Genomic DNA, 16,749 nt, shown 5'->3' with positions numbered 1-16,749 from the left:
GAAAGTTATTAAAATACAGGGTGATTCAAAAAGATTAATCTGATTTCAAAGCGCCATGTTTTTAAAAACCGTGAGGCGCCTAGGAACCAATCACAATCCAATTGTAAGAGGGGGTCATAGAGTTTCTGATCGTCACCGGAAGATGGCTCCCTTCAGTCTGAGAGGAGATGAGAACCCTGAGCAGAAAGCGTTCTGCGTTCTCCACTTCAATAAGAGTGAATCCGTCATAACTGTGCAGTGTGATTTTCGTGAGCAGTGAAGCTCCAACAGCTCAGAGCGTTCATCGTTGGTTCCACAACACTGGATGATCTCCAAAATCGCACTGAAAGAGCCGTGAGTGCAGCGACACCCGACATGCTCAATCCAGTATGGGATGAATTTGACTATGGCGTTGATGTTGTCTGTACAGCTGGAGGAGGTTCATACTGAGACCTTGTAAAATTACACAGTAAACTTTATGCTCAATTAAACCATTTACAGTTTACTGCATTGATCTGTGATGATTTACAAGTGAAATAAATCATTTTGAAATCAGATGAATCTTTTTGAATCACCCTGTATATCAGTTTGGAAAGGGTTACAAAGCCAGTTCTAAGGCTCTGGACTCCAGCAATCGCTAGTTACGAATATAACTGTTGTTATGTTTCTCCTGACAGCCAGGGGCAGTATTACTGAGTGAATGACTTGTGCCTTCGCAGTCATAAGAAGTGCATCAGACATACCCCATGAGTTGCCTCAGAATGCCATGAGGGCAACGTGGACAGAGGGAACGAAGGGGTTGGAGTGCTAAGCACCAAACCCCGACTGAAAAAATGTTGTTCAGGAATTCGGCGTCCAACGCCACTGTGGAAAGAACATCCACGGCTCGATCTGCTGTAAATTCTGAATCTCTGTGCGGCTCCAGTTTAGCCTCTGGGTCACACCGAGAGCCAAACTTGTTATTAAGTTCTTTGAAATGGGTTCTCAGAAAACAAGCCCATCCGTTTAGTTAGTACAGGGCACCATTTTGTTTGCAACGCCTGCTCCATCTGGGGGCTGCTTGGCTGCTTTCCTTGCAGAGCGTGGTGGCGCTGGCAGCATGGCTTCACCTCCGGCTGCCAGACCCACGCGTCTCTTGGCTGCAACTTAGGGGATCATTCCACAGTATATGCATGGGTTAACCTGCACTTCATTGAGGTGGTCCCGAGGCTTGAAGGACATAAGTCGTGGACAGTGTCAGGGTCCAGTATGATGGGGCACTATGTGCAGCCATCCTGGTAATACATGCTGTCTGGCTGGTACATACTTCCAGTACCGTGTTAGCCATGGCACGCCATCTCATTGTAGTGTGAAGAACTTCCAATTCCAACATGGGAGACGGGGCTTTTAGAGCCTGAGGTACTTAGCTGAAGGCTTCACTAGTCTGGTGGCTAAACTCTATCCGCAACACTGAGCTCGCTCAAGGTGAGGGGAGAGCTGCAGTCCTGAGTGGTCCAAGCCACTGAGATGCTCAAGGTGAGCCCGTAGAGGACAGAAGCATTTCGAAGATCTGACACTATGAAATGGTGTCGGAGGTCACAAAAGAACCCAGACAAGCATCTAAGGAACTGCCTCGCTCATTCCAGATGAGGATACTGTTTGTGATTCCACCAAGAAAAGAAAGAGACTGGGCAAAAAATTGTATTCATGGGAGGTTTGCAAGTTACAAAAGAAAACCTTGATAACCAAGAGGAACATAAAAGCTAATCTTACATTTGCAAAAAAATAAAAAAGCATGTAGATCTCCAAGCTTTTTGGAATAATGCTCTGTGAACTGACTTGAGTCGATAGTGGAACTTTTTGGCGAAATGCTAACACAGTATTTCACAATAAGAACATTAAGCCAACAGTCAAACATGGTGGTGGTAGTCTAATGGTGTGGTGATGCCTTTGTGTTTCAGGGTCTGGGCGATAATGAATTCTGCTCTCTACCAGAAAATCCTGCAGGAGAATGTCTGGTCATCAGTCCATGATCTGAAGCTCAAAGGCACAAAAGCAAATCCTGCCTTGCACCCCGTTTAGATGCCGTGGCAAGACCTTAAACAGGCCTTGAAAGCCCTCAACCGAGGCTGAATTAATGCATTTCTTGATAGAAGAGTAGGCCAGACTTACTCCACAGCAATGTAAAAGACTGATCTCCACGTATAGCATTTGGTTGCAGTTGTTGCTGCTAAAGGTGGCAGCAACCCGTTACCCACCCAGCCATTTATGCTCTCTTGGACCACTTGCCATGGATGACTGTGGCATCGTCAGGGATCAAACCTAGCAATGTTCTGAGGAGGGGACCAATGCTTAGACAGCTGTGCCACTTGGAAGACCCCTCCCAGGGCTCTTCTACTGCTTTACTCTGTGTCTGCGATGAAGATGTGCTAGTATCTATTAAATGTTACAGCGCTCTACAGTTCAGAGGTTTACCTGCTCTAACATACATGATCAGACTCAACATGTGCTTGACATTAAGCTGCTGAGTGGAACCAGGTTTGTTAGACTGGCTACACAGTGAAACTTTAATGCAACTGTTAGTTGCTTGTAACTGATATGAAATTAAATTGCTCTTGTGTTGCTTAATGTAAAGCATTGTGCAGCTCATGTAGAACTCAGCCGCAACAGTTGCAAGCATCTCGACTTCATGAAATAAGTTTCATGAAACAGCCAATCAAAATGCAGAAAACACATCTTGTGATCATATGAAACGACATAATTTCAAATGATTGATTTTACTGAATCAATGGACAAGAAAACGAAACATGGTATATTGGATGGTTGATAATGAGATCCTGATTGACTTTTTGTAAGGTTGGTAGTTTTTTTTTATTTTGTCAGTTTCCTGAACCATGACAGACAAATGTGAGGCTAGCTTTTCACGATGAAACTTTCATGTAACTAGTTGCATGCTATGAGTTGCCTGCAAGATAATTTCCATGCAACTTGACAGTTACACCAAGCAATTCAAAATTGCCATTCTTTTTTTTCTAAGTGAATATTTTTGTCATGTATCTAAGGTTCTTTACTGTATCTTTGAAAATTAACGCTTAAATAAGCATTATGGTTACAGCCTTCACTGTAACCATGGTTACAGTTCACTGCTGACTGTGTCTCTGTGTCCTCTTCTGTAATTATGTTCATCCTTTCGATCACAAATGAATCTGATCTCTGTATAAAGTTAATCAGAAAAAGAAAAATTGAATCTACCTGCATAAATCACATTAACAGCAGGGTAAAGAGGTGCTCTTCGCACTAAACAGCGTTAAACCACCCAATAAACCATCTTCTGTTTTATTTACTTGTCCATTGATCGGGTAAAATCAGTTGCAGCTTTTGCAGCTGAGTGCTTTATATTATGCAACTCGGGTGCAATTTAGTTTCAGGCAGCTTTCATGCAACTAAAGTTCCATGCAGCTTTCACCATGTAAAGCCAGCCTTAGCTTTGAGGTGCAGCTTTGATATAGAGAATGAAACGATGTACCAAAACGTACTAGCTGCTAATTTGACTAACTAGCGGAGTAGTTAATGCATTGCATGCAACCTGGATTGTTTTTGAAAAGTTTTGTGTAACTATCAAGTTGCATGAAAATTGCATCTTGCAACACGCAACTAGCTGCATGAAAGTTTCATTGTGAGAGTACAAAAACATAGGAATGTCCGTCTCTGGTCTAGTCATTAGGGCTACTGTGGACATTAGTGGAAAAGAAGCACTGCTGCATTACGAGTCCAGTGACATTTCCTTCTAATTAAGCCTGTCCTTTATATGAGTGTGCACGTTATCGCCTCTGTGGCCAAAAGTGAGTCTTTGAGTGTGTGTGTATGTGGAGTGTGTGTGTATGTGGAGTGTGTGTGTGTATGTGGAGTGTGTGTATGTGTGTGTGTGTGTCATGGCACCGGTAGCTGGTAATACGTAACAAGATGTTTATAGTGTGTTCTGTGTGTGTAGGAGGGCCTCATTCATGGCCTCAGTAGCTGATCATGTGTGTGTGAGATATTTTTACACCCTATTCTGTTTCTATGTGTGTGTGTGTGTGTGTGTGTGTGTGTGTGTGTGTGTGTGTGTGTGTGTGAGCCGAGGACTTGGAGGTTACATTCAATTACTGCTTCAGGGCCACAGACAGATTCGCTGTGCGACTCCCCCCTCCTCACTCTTTTATTTCTTCCACACATTCTTGGCACGTTACTAATCGTGCCAGACAGGACGAGGCTCCCCCTGTGCGGAGATTAGGGCTATCAGAGCAGAGCCTTCATTAAGAGTCTGACCAGCACTTAACTAATCTGGAAAAGCAGGAAGTGATAGATACCCAAACCCATTTGTTAAGACCTGCTCCCGTTTTCCTCGAGCTAATGGCTGAATGAATACTGCAGTGACACTGAGTCAATGAGTCATACGAACCGGCACGTATGAATTTGCTGAAGTGTGAGACGATGGTTTTCTATAGATTATACCACCTGCGATGGCACTTTGCATAGCATTGTCAGCCCTGGTAATATTAGAAATGTCTAACTGTGTAATATTCGTCTTTAAGGGATATTCAGATTGAGTTAGTTAGTCCATTGAGGTAGTTCAATATTAGCAGCATTACTGACGGATATTGAAAGTATCATATCAAAAAAAGTACTTTACATAAAAATGGACCACTATCCAATAGAACTATGCCCAAATAAGGAACCCATGGTCTAAGCCAGGGGTGTCAAACTCAACCAGTAAAAGGGCCATATTAAGAAATCTAATCAAATCCATGGGCCAGAGAAAAAAATGTTTTTATTTCATTTTTAATGAATGTTGTGCTGTAACCCGAACTGGCCATTGTTTATTCAAAATACGCAAAAACTTCAACAGTAAAATACAGACACTTGTAGTAGACCTTAAAGTATTACATGGACACTTGAAATATTAAAACTTTAAATGTCCCTTTCTTTGCTGCAGGTTTATTAAGACTTGAGCTCAGTTTCTGAGCTGAGCCGACTTTAAGAGTTTATATTGGTTGAACTGCAGCTGAAATGCATTTCAGTGATATGACTGGTGTGGAATTGCACAGAATTGTGTAGAACTGAGGTGTAACCGCTGTTCCATAGGCTGTTATTGGGGTAGGAGAGTCAGAGCACATTACGTTGCAGTGCATGCTGGGGACTGTAGTGCAGCACATTGTGAAACAGGCTAATATTAATAGAAAATTAAAATACTTTTGCAGGCCAGGTAGCATTGTGTGGCGGGCCTGATCTGGCCCACGGGCCTTGTGTTTGACACATGAGGTCTAAGCCTTCTAAGTACATTTTCCCCCCCAAATGTTGCTGAGTTATGAGGTCTTTGAGGAGTCAAAATACAAACAACTGTGTTAAGTAGCTTCTTAGATGCTTGGCTGAGTTATATGCACTCAGTGAATTCAAACAAATCTCACCAAAGTGATTTTACTGAATGTAAAGTAGTTGGCCTGATCCTTTTTATGTGTTACGCATATGTTCATGCAGCTTAATGTGGTTATGTTCAGCGAGCAATGGTTAGTCAAAGGTTCTTTAGTAAAGAAAATGGTTCTATATGCAACAATAAACACTCAAAGAGCCCTCTGATTGATTGAAAGGGTAGCAGCAGAGCACAGGCAACGACAGGGCTTGGCGATTAACCAAGTAAAGTGACTCAGTTTCACTCAGCTGAGTTGTTGAGTAACAGCAACACCATTTCACTTTCACCATTCCAACACCGTTACATGCGTGCAAGTAATTTCGAAGATGTGCCTGACACCTTTCATTAAGCTGAGCTGAAGTGTGGTGAGGAACCAGAGTGGGGTGGGGGCTCTATTAGTGTGCTTGGTGCTCCAATGCTCCTCCCCATGCCAGCACAACAGAGATCTGCACTCTGTTAAGCACCATACAAAGGGGATGGTAACATCTTCCATGCGCAGATAAAAAGAGCCAAATGCCTCAGGAACGCTCTGTTCCACCGTTCAATTAAGATGGTCTTGTTTAACGGCTGTTCTGAGGCACAGAGCTGTCTGCAGGACTCATGTCTTTCATGAGGTTCACTGGCATAATTACTTTACATGCAATATTGTCAAGGCAATTAGAAGATGATGGGCAATACAGTTTGTACAAGTAGAAATAATCAAACATGTAGAACAATCAAACCAACCTGCAGGTATAGTGATAGAGTGTAGCACATGTGATGGCACAGTGATCAGTTTCTGAGCACAAAGCTGCTCTTGGTTGGATACTTTTGGGTGTGGTGCAATCTATGTGATGCCATTTTTTCATTTGAAATGTTTGGATGATTTACATCAAAAAGGACGTCATAAGGATGGCAACACAGCCTTACATATAATCGACACAGCAACCACCGATGCACACTCTGCTCATTGTACTTTTCACTCTGGACATTCTGGACAGTTTATGCAAATTAGTTGAGCTACGACCAATCAGGTTGATGATATGGGCATAACAGATTGTATCACATTCATAGTCAAGCTACTTGCTAAGATTCAATACTAGAACGCACCCCACACGGGAGGTAATTACAATAGTTAAAAAAAAAGAATATATTTTAAATATAGGAGATAAGCGCCTATAGGAGATGGCCGGCGCTTCAGCCAGATGAGGATCAGGACATCCAGGCTACAAAGGAGCTTCTTCCCACAAGCCATCACTCTCTCGAACAGTTAAAATATTACACATTTATTTATTTATTACAAATATTCCAGCTTCTAACTGAACTAAAATACTGGTATATAGTATTAAAGTCAACTCCATCCTCTGAAACTACCGTCTCAGACCAGTGTTTATTCTAGAATCTTACTTACCCTGCCTTATTACCCCACTTATCGGACTGTTACCCCACTTACCTGCCTTATTACCCCACTTATCGGACCTCACTGATCCCTTTCTTTCCCACTATACACCCTTTAACTGCTGCTGCACTCAGCACTTTAACTTAAGACACATACTTTGCACAATGTAAAGGTTACAGGTATGACTGTGTGTGTGTGTGTGTGTTTGAGTGAGTGATGCATGTTTTATTTTATTTTATTTTATTGTATTTTATTTTATGTTTATTTTATTTTATTCACTACATGTAAGTGTCTGTCTGATTCTGTGCACTGTGAGCTTCTGTAACCAAAACCAAATTCCTTGTATGTGTAAGCAAACCTGGCCAATAAAGCTTGATTCTGATTCTAAATACTTTGATTAAAAGCTTTAGATTTTGAAAACAATATTAGGCCACACTGGGGCACAGAACTAGCCAACAACCTAGCCTTGGCACTTTGGATATGTTCACAAGCTGAAGTGGCACAATTTTTTTTTGCTTTAATGTGATGCAGATCTTATGTTTTCAGAGTTGTGTGGACACACAAATCGGATCTTTTCAAATGAGAGCTTAACCACTTTCATATGTGGTTTTATATCAGACACATATCTGATTTGTCGCCATGTGGCCACCGATTTTCAAAATGTCTGCATAATTAAGTGGTGAAGATGTAAACATAGTGATTCAGACAGGTTTGGTGTAAAATGTTCCATTCTAGAGAAACTTACCAAGTCAGAATTGTTCACAGTGGTGGAGATGTCTAAAGAGTTTAACGCCTTTTAAAGCTCCCACACTGAAAATTACTACACAAAATGGTTAGAAATATGCTGCCTGATGACTAACATTTTACAATCGTTTTGGGGAAAAGGTTTTGGCCTAAAACACGGAGTGTTATTAGGCAAAATAGTACCCAAAGGAAACTCACATTCACCACCACTGTTTTACTGTTATTAACATTACATAGAAAAGCTCAGAAGACGTTTTGGATAGTAAATAAAATGGCTGTGTTGTAGACATGGTGACCCCTGGTTCCTATCACCACCACTGTAAAGAAAGTCTGTTTATTATTTCTCTATAATAAACCATTTCACATCAAACCACACTAAATGAGTTTGTTCAGACCTTAACCACTGAATTATGCAGAAATTTAGATAAGAAAATGAGAAGTGCTAGATTAGAATTCATGTTTCTTGGCTAAACGTTCTATTTCTAGAAGTTTCTCCTAGTGAACACTGCCTTCATTCACCTTCTGCCAGTGGTGGATGTAGTGGTGAAGTACAGAAATCATGTACTTGAGTTAAGGTAGAGAGACCCAAGGTAAAATATTACTCCAGTAAAAGTAGAAGTTCCTCCCTTTAGACCTCCACTTGAGTAAACGTACAGAAGTATTCACCTTCATATGTACTTAAGTATCAAAGTAAAAGTACTAAAAGATTAATTATGACTCTAATGTCCTATTATCATTTTTGTAACAAGACTCTGCTTCATTAACTCATTTTAGGTCAAAATACTTTATAGTGTAGTGTCGTACTATACTATATACTCTAGTGTCACTCTGGTTAAACCAATCTTTTTAATCGAAAAACTTGCTTTAAACTCAGATTCACAAATGAGTTTTCCTTTATTGCATCTGTAGGTCTCTGTTCATAAACATAAACTAGCAAAAACAAGTGTTTGTATAAATTCAGAAAAAAGAAACATGCCAGTCACAACTGCATATGTGTACATATTTCTATATTGTGGTCTGTTTACACAAAGTTAGGTTAGTTCATCATTTATGTTGAATAGACTCTCCCAAAATTTTACGCTGCTGCACTGATGTTGAACCGCGTGCTGCACTGGGTCGGTATGACCAACAGGTCAAAACAAACTCAAAGCAAAGTGAGCGCTGTGCCCTGATTGGTGTTCTTACTTTGTGCTTCTTTCGTTTTGACATGTTATGTTTTTATACACACATAAACCAAAAGGAACGACAGATTTCTCATAATGTAGTGGAGTAAAATGTGAGATATTTGACTTTGAAATGTAGTGGAGTGAAAGTAAAAAGTCGCCCAAAATGGAAAAACTTCATTAAAGTACAGATACACAAAAACTACTTAAGTACAGTAACGAATTACATTTACTCAGTTACTGTCCACCACTGCCTTCTGCCCAAATCACAAACTACTGAGTCGTTCAGAGCTAATGATCTTTGCAATGAAGAAAAAGATTAATGCTCTAACCTAGATTGTTAGCAAGAGCTAGCTAGTTTAGTACACTCTTAAAAAGATGTTTCGTCAGGGACCATGCAACCATAAACACTCAAAGAACCTTCGGATTGATTGAAAGGGTTCTTTGCATTGTGAAAGGGTTTTTCAGATTGGTGGACGATGTGTTGTATATGGTTCTATACAGAACCTTTGTGAAATGGGTTCTATATGGCACCTAAAAGGGTTCTTCTATTGTTATGATGTCAAGTTTGTCATAATAGCAGAGCCCTTTTTGGTGCTATATAGGACTCTTTTCAAAAACATATGTATATAAAACCCATATATCATCAATCTGAAGGACACTTTCAGAACCATTTAAGCATGAAATGGTCCTATAAAGAACTCATGATTCTAAATAGAACCATTGCCTTTACTGAAGTACCCTTGCAGAACCATCTTGTACCCTTTACTGAGTTCTGTCTCTCTCTCACTCTCTCTCCCCTCCTTCTCTGCTGCTGTCTCTATCAATTATCTCAACTACTGCTATGTGAGCTGCACAAATACACCAATAAATAAACAAGACGTAATGTAATTTATCTTATGTAAACATGTTTTAAATGCCTTAACACCAAAGGGTAAAAGTGAGGGTGGAGGGTGATTGTGACTGTTTACCTTCATTAAAGAAACATCTACTATCACTGTCACTTCAGCGTTATTGGTTTACCATGTCGGTGGTTTGCATTGCGCCCCTGAGGGAGTCGTGCTTTGTTACAGCGTATTGTGGTGAATCTAAAAACCGCAGGCTAAGATGTCTCAAGACAGCGTTCAATCACACACGGCGCTTAAGTAAAAGGATTAAACCTTATGGGAAAAGTAGCATGCTCCAAGTGAACTTATCGCATTTTCCCCTTGCAGTCATGCTGGTCTAGGAGGCTCTCCATTATAGCCATATCTCTGCTCTGTAATTAAACTTCCCCCATCATTGCAAAGGAGTAGTGTAAGCAACAATGAAATCTAATTAAAGGCAAGAGAAAGAAGCTGAAATTCAGAGCCGGTGTTTACTGAGTGTAATGGAGAGCCTCTTTATGCGGAGATGAGTCGGGCATATTTGGAGCAGACTCGCTTGAGCCCCGTAGTCGCAGTAAACACGAGAGCATCTCTCTGTTGGTCGTCATTTCAAGAAGAAGCATGTGGTCTTAGATTAATCTGACCTTTGTTTTAATGTCACAGATAATGCCATGGGTCACTCTGTTGGTTATAATCATTCCGTCGTTTGTCCATGTGTGTCTGTTCGTCTCCTTAATTCGCCCTCTCCCACATCTTGGAGGCACAGGGAGACCTAAACACACGAACAAGTACACAGTACACAGTGTGACAGAGCTAAGGGTCCTCCAGGGATCCTGTACCGCTCAGCATAATCAAGACAAATAACCCAGCTGATTTTTCTAAAGAGAATGCCCTTCCACGAACGCCAGCAGCTTCGCACAGATGAGAAATCTTTGCGAGGAGATGGAAGCAGGTTCTGGGGGGCAATTCTTAAAGGTTCCTTATGGAAACTGTCAGCCTCCAGACTCTGAGTGATCATGTCTTTATTTGAACAGAGTTTTCTACATGATGCTTGTAGCAATTCCCATTAGGAGTGCGGATCACGGCTTGCTAAAAATAGGCCTGCAAAAACTGAAATACCCCAGGAACACGCACAGAGAGGCATAACACATAAGCTTCTCTTTGCTAAATACGTGTTAAAAATGAATTCATCCAACTCCAAACAAGGCACTTTCATCCAACCCTCAAAAGAGCTCCCTGCCCTGACTTTTATATTAAGCTCACCTTTCTTTTGCACTGTTAACGCTGCATTCCGACCTAAAACTAGGATTTAATGTTGGTTGTCGACTTGTGCTGTATTCTGTAGATAAGCATTTTATCCCACAGCCTACGTTTGGCAGAATTCATGATTTTATATCATTTTCCTGTTTTCGTTCTTCAAAGTTCTCTCACTACAATACCCAGCATGCATTACACAAATGTGACAAATGCTGTCTTCAAGTCCTGTCAGAAATATCGGATTTATGAGATGAATGCACATGAATGCCACCACAAAGTTGTACTTACTAGTGGGAAACTGAGATTTTTCAATGAGCTCTGAGTTTCCGAGCATAAAACTGCATAAAAACATTACAGCTGTGTTCACACAGCAGGTAAAAGTGGCCCAAATCTGATTTTCTCACCAAATCCGATTTTTTTTGTTTGGCTGTTCACATTATCTTTTAAATGTGATCTGTATGAGACATCAGTCTGAACAGATCAGCTCCTAAACTGACCCACATGCGCAAAAGAACAATGCTTCACGAGGCTCATCCAGAGGTAAACAATCATGACTGCCAAAGAACGCCAGTCGCTCCCGGAGGATCAGCTTCATCTTCACCAGCATCACGGGAGCCATCATGAAGCTTTACTGACTGACAGCTGGGCTCATCATCCAGAATGTGTTCGAGCTCGCTGTAAAAAAGGGCGCGGTCACTTCTTTGGTTCGCGTCCTCGGATTCTTTAAACTTTGCTTTCAGATTTTTAACTGTTCTCTGACGCTGCTGCCTCATTCTCCTGCGGCCGCGTTCGGACTTTTATTTCAAAATCTCCTCAAACACTGAGCAGCTGTGATCAGTGCCTTCTAATTTTTTGATACAGAAACATCAGCCTAAATGTTTATGAGTCTCAGCAGCATTAAATTATGACGAATGTCGAGTTGGACTGACGTAAAAGTCGCATGAATCCGATCTGGCTGTTCAGACTGAGTCACATTGCCGCAGATCGGATACGTATCGGATTTCAGTACCACATATGAAAGGGTCTCAAATCGGAATTGAAAATGTTAGATTCAGTGTGTTTATCTGTTCACACTGACACACATCTGTGTTACATATGGAGAAAAAGACCGGATTTGGGCCACTTTACCTGCTGGGTGAACAAAGCCTACTTTTCTCATCAGCATCCTCTGCTCTTCACTTTGTTGCAGTAACGCAAAATACAGACTTTCTTTAATGACAGAAAAACTAAAGCAAGTCAAAAACATCATTTCCAGTGTATCTATATTTATATCTTATTTCCAACCAAAACCACTTGAACACAAATCAAGTCATACTCACAATCTCCAGAGTCGTAAGTAGGAACTTCCGAGGAGGACCTGAAGACAGCAAAACAACCACTGGGAATCCCTGTGGTGTCAACAAATCCAGACTGCTACAAGAGTGCAACTCTTACATCGGCTGCTGAATAAAAGAAAACAGAGTTTCTATCGTTATTCAGCACAAAATGGACACCAGAGATAGATTTTTACCCTTTCAGCCAGAGAAAAAAGCCAAACTGAGGTATCTGGATAACCTGCTGACCATCAGCAACCATTAGGATTAGGATTAATTGTTTTGCTTCCTAATTTGAATTGGCTTAATGGTTTCTGATAGAGACCACTAGTTTCCTGTGGAGTGCCTTTAGATCCCATTAGGAAACCATCTAATGCATTTAGAATCAGCCACTGGCCACCTGTTAAACCATTAGGACACTTTACATTATAATATCAACCCATTAAAAAAGACAAAACACATTACAAACCATCAGGAGCCAACGGAAACACTCTTTCTATGTTTTTTTTTCACCAGGTTGGCTATCTTTAAATTACTCAACTTTAGCTTGGTGACCTTCAGACACATCATTTCTGTTATTTGTATAATCTATTCTCTCCACTGTAATAATGATTGGAACAACAGAAATATGGTTGTAATAGGAAATTTGACTTCTAGCAGTAATGTTAGTTATCTGGCTTCCTTCTGCAAACAAGCAAGCGAATAAATAAATAAATAAATAAATAAATAAATAAATAAATAAGCAAGCCTGCCCCCCCAAAAAAATTTAGCGCAAAGCAGATGTTTTTTTTTAAAAATTCCTCCCACCTTCAAGGTTCATCATCTGGACTGGGTTGGACCGGTTTTGCGTAAGTTTATACTTAAGTTTGTGCGTTAAGTCTTTACTGAGTCCTTAGTTACACTAGTTAGTTTCAAACTATCCTTTTACTAAATTTGGTTGCACTGCAAATCTGTAAGTTGTGTCTTAACTAGTAACAACTAACTAACGCGTACGTCGCTTTAACATGACGACAGCATGTTCAGAACCAATCAGTAAACCCGCTGCAATGGAAACGTGATGGCAGTTGCTCTGACTTTTTCAATGGAACCAAATATTCAGCAAAGAAAATAATGACGTGTAGAAGCTAAACTGAATAAAATTAATTATCTACAGCCGCTGTCTGTTTATTCTTTAATATTTGCCCTGAGAAAAACAAATACGTAGATTTTTTAAATGACCACCTCAGTCAAGCCATTTGGGCAGCTGCTGAGTCTCTGAGCTGGAGCTGTGGGTGTTTAGCTTCATGCTTGGTGTTTAAACTAGGGCGATGATTAGAGCTCAGCGTATACTGCTTCGGATTTTCAGCTTAGTTAACCAAAAATGTTTTGTGCTTTCTGTGTGATTTCTGATGGTTTGAGGGGGGGTGTAAATATTTAGTAACTACTAAGCTCAGGGTTAAAGGTAGTTTGTATGGTGCATCTCACTTTGATTTATTAATGCATAAACCTGAATTTACGTTACAACTAGCCTAAGCTGGTGCAACCCCTAGTCTTCAAACCTGAAAATCTCACTCTAGAGACCACTGCAGCACCACTGTAGATTGCAAGTAGGCAGGTTTACAGCATGATGTGTCATGTTTTCAGGTTGGCCTGAATGCCCTTTTATTGATGACACAGCATATCCTACAGTAATGCTAAAATATATTTCACAAATTTTTAGATTCAAAATAAATACATAATAAATCTAATAACGACAGACTACTGTCGCTACTGATCTTTCTCTGATGTGTTGGCAGATACCGTGCCTAAGAAAGGTATTTCATTCACTTCCTATATGGCATTTTGATTCTAATCCAGCGGTGTTAAATGACAACTGGAATCGCTCTGTAGGCATTATGTAAATGTTTTATAGAGCTCCTTCGCAAATTAATTTTTGACGGTGTAGGCCATACGGTGCTTGCAAATGTACAATAATGATAGTATCCTCAAAGGAATTTTCCAGAGTTCTTTCTTAGAAGACATCTTTTTCAGTTTTCAGATTTTTTTTGTGGTTTTTTGTAAAATGCATCTGTTCGCAGGCTTACCCAGGGCTTAGACATGCATGCCAAGTCCAAAATGCTTATGGACAACTTGTTGCAAGCAGGAAAAAGATCAGGTCCCCTGGTTACATTTACATTTACTGTATTTAGCAGATGCTCTCATCCAGACCGACTTTCAAAAATGCTTTGTTGTCCACTTTGTTGTCCAGAATGTATCCTAACTAGTACAAACAGTCCAAACTATCCTTGAGCTAAGATGCTGCCAGAAACAAAAGCGAGTGATAAAACCTAATAAAAGATTAGTACTTTGATTAGTCTGCTGTTCGGACAGCCAGTGAAGTGTGATCCCCCACCTGAGTGCTAGCACAGAGAAGAGTCTTGATGCTTGTCTTCCATGCATCTTAAAGGATGGCGGGTCGAGCCGAGCTGTACTTGAACCTCGTAGGGCTCGAGGTACAGTTCGAGTTTTGACCATTGCCATTAGGTGGGGAGGGGCTGGTCCAGTTTTGGCTTTGTAGGCATCTGGGGCCGAATTACAGAATCTTCTTAAGTCTGAAATCTTATCTGCTCAGTCACCATGACAACTTTAGTTGGGACTGAATTTAGGACAGAAGCTATTACAGAACAACAGTTCTTAAGTTCATAATCTTATCATTAACTCCAGATAAGAAAACAGCATTACAGAAACATCATAACGACTAAATTTCCTAAATTCTGTCCAAACTTTAAGAGCGCCTTAACTTCTGTTTTAACCATCTGTTTCTATCATTTTATGCAGTGACAGACAGCACGTTCATTATAACTAGCATAGTGATGCTACATTTATCTACACTAAAAACTGTGCTTTGACTTGCTTTTTTTTTAACATCATTTTAAAAATCTCCACCGTCCCTCTTATTACCTTCGTGTGTTAATATTGATGATGAAATATTACAGTGAAGGTGGTGAATAATGAGGAGACAGAGCTGAACGTGTGTCTGTTTATTAGGAGGAGTAACGTTAGCGTGCTCGGCTGAGGCGTTTGGGAAATGGAGACTGAAACTGTGGAGACGTCGACGCTCTGATAAACAGCACAAAGCGCTGAAACAATATTCTTAACTCTCAGTTTATCACGCTTTAGTTTGTAGCTAACGTTAGCTGTCTGGCTAACTAACTTGATTAAGTGTTTACGTTTCAGCTGTGCGTGTAGGGTCGGTTGCTAGGTAACAGACACGACAGTTGATTCTTGACTTTGATCGAGTAAGTTAAGATTTTCTAGCTTAAGATAAGATGCTACAAAATAAGATTAGTAAATTAAGATAAGATTTGCTTCTGTAATACAAATTTGTGAAAAATCTTATCTGGACCTGTGAGATCTTAAGTTAAGACAAAAAGATAGGCAGTTTCTGTAATACGGCCCCTGGGTTTTAAACCTGATGTGGGCAGCTATGGGAAGCCATTGTAGGGAAAGCAGCAATGGAATGACATGAGTGAACTTCCATTCAGAAGTCGAAGGGAGACTGAAGACAAGCCGTGCTACTGCATTCTGGATCAGATGAAGGCCCTGAAGGCCCACAAGGTAAGACCAGCCAGGAGTGAGCTGCAGTAGTCAAGCCTTAAGATAACAACAGATCGGTGGCCTCTCTTGAGAGAAAGGGTTGAATCCTTCAGAGCCTGCAGGGAAGAAACCTGCAGAGCGAGCAGAGAACAATAGCTGGTCATCCAGAAACACACCAAGGCTTCTTGCATCTGGAACAACCAAGGAGCTCTCAAATGAGATGGCAAGAACATGGTGAGTACCTGTGGTTCCAGGCCTCAGCCTTGCTAGGATTGAGCTTCAGGTGGTGAGTTACTATGAAGACAGACAAGCTGAGACGCAACTGGAAACCCGAGGATCAGAAGGGGTAAAGCAGACCATTAGCTGGGTGTCGTCAACACAGCAGTGGTAAGAGAAGCCATTAGAAGATATTACCTCACCAAAAGAACGAGTGCAGAGTTAAGTTAGTGTGTTAGAGGTTAGTGTGTCTATTGTGAAATTTTTAATATCACGGTCACGTTTGATGTCCAAAAACAGCCAGTCCCAGCGTGTACGCTGCCTCAGTAAGGTGGCCCTCCCGCTGAAGGACACCAGTCACACTTCAAACACAATGGGCCTTATTCACAAACCATTTTTAAGAAGACATTTCATCTTAAAACCCACGAGTTTTCACAAAGATTCTGACATTCACCAATGTTTTCTTATTTGGGATTTGTTCTTAGTTATACAACAGTCAGTCACGCAATCACGCTGATGGTTGAGAAGTGTTCTAAATGTGCTATTATTTCGCCATAACATCACGTTTTTTTCACAAACACTGTATCACTCCGCTGAGACGGCGTTGCTAAGCAACAACTTTGACAGCTGTAGGAGACGCTCAAGCCACTTGAACGTTTTCACTTCTTACTTTGCCACAAATAGAAAACGGATACTTTTAAGATCACATTTGACCGACAGCCGATTTGGTCAGACTCTGAAGATGAGACAACACTAAATTCCCAAACTGTCGTCACCACTGAGCAGCTTTTCAGTTGGCAGCTGTGACAGAAGAACAGCTAAACAACCTGGAATCAGCCAGAAATGAACC

Source organism: Colossoma macropomum, unplaced genomic scaffold (genome assembly GCF_904425465.1).
Source record: "Colossoma macropomum unplaced genomic scaffold, Colossoma_macropomum, whole genome shotgun sequence".
Taxonomy (NCBI): Eukaryota; Metazoa; Chordata; class Actinopteri; order Characiformes; family Serrasalmidae; genus Colossoma; species Colossoma macropomum.
The sequence above is the reverse complement of the archived record's forward strand: the minus strand, read 5'-3'. Positions refer to the sequence as shown.